This window comes from Glycine max, chromosome 14 (genome assembly GCF_000004515.6).
Source record: "Glycine max cultivar Williams 82 chromosome 14, Glycine_max_v4.0, whole genome shotgun sequence".
In the NCBI taxonomy this organism is placed as follows: Eukaryota; Viridiplantae; Streptophyta; class Magnoliopsida; order Fabales; family Fabaceae; genus Glycine; species Glycine max.
This window is the reverse complement of record NC_038250.2, coordinates 20967365-20968545: the sequence shown is the minus strand read 5'-3', so window position 1 is coordinate 20968545 and position 1181 is coordinate 20967365.

The window sequence follows — 1181 nt, the reverse complement described above, 5'->3', positions numbered from 1 at the left end:
CTTTTCTTTTGCTTTAAGTTGTCTTTAGTTAATCAAACCAAAACCAATGACATTCAATTAAATTTTTACATAACTATTAAATTGATTTATCTTTATCCGAATGCATTAACTAAACTCCAGTACATATAGAGATGAACTCTTTTATAAATGTGAAACCTACAACGAAAATTGGTACGCTTGCCAAAAGTCTCAACACTTACGATCTTAACTCTCCGAATAATCACCATCGCATCCTTGAAGTTAAAAAAATTTGAATTCAACTTGCAAATGCTTGCAAAGATTGGTCGGGGCCAATATGATGGTGCATTGGATGTAGGTAAATTCTGAATTTAACTTAAAAAATAAATAAATAGCATTGCTTTGTCTCCTGCTACGGGATCTTATCCTATTTTGAGTATCTAATATATATTTATATAAGTTAATTCTTCATATTTTAGGGAGTTCCTCTTAAATTTGAAATTGGTCTTCACGATGTGGCTAGTGAAAGTGTAGTGGTATCCAGGAGAGATATCCCTGGGAAGCAAGGGAAAATGTTTGGAATCTCTATAGAGCCTTCAAATTTGGAGACTTATGTTGAACACAAGTTGGATGAGATACAATCATCTCATTTGGAAAGGGCAATTGTTTTTCGAGATAGGTTCATTCTTTTAATGCTACTTTTAGCCTATGACTCCTAAAAATAATGTTAATGGTAGAGTCTCGGGTTTTTTGAAGTATTTTTCTAGAATGTGCTTGACTCTATCCTTGCTTTAATCATCCTTTTTCTGGTATCCATGACAGATTTGATGGCAGAAAGTGAATAATTCTTCCACCTAGATGTATCCTACTGCCCTCACCCAAAGCTCATCCAAATCCTTAGGTTGTGTTCGGAAGAGGCTGTCAATGAAGGGCTCTAGCTTTAGTGTTGTGATCATGGAATGTAGTGCGACATCAGGGTCATGGTCTCTAATTTTGAAGGAGATGGTTGTGTATCACTCCATGAATGATCGCAAGGACTCGTAGTGAGCTTAGCACATATTGACTAAGGGGACGGATGTTGTGTGGTGAGGATGATTGGTTGCATATTACACTCTGAAATGCTGGCTTAAAGTGGTTAAGGAGTCAATAGACCTCACTTGTAAACATTTGTACCACATTAGCGAATAGGTCTTCTAATATGCTAGCGTTTCATAAGAAAGAGC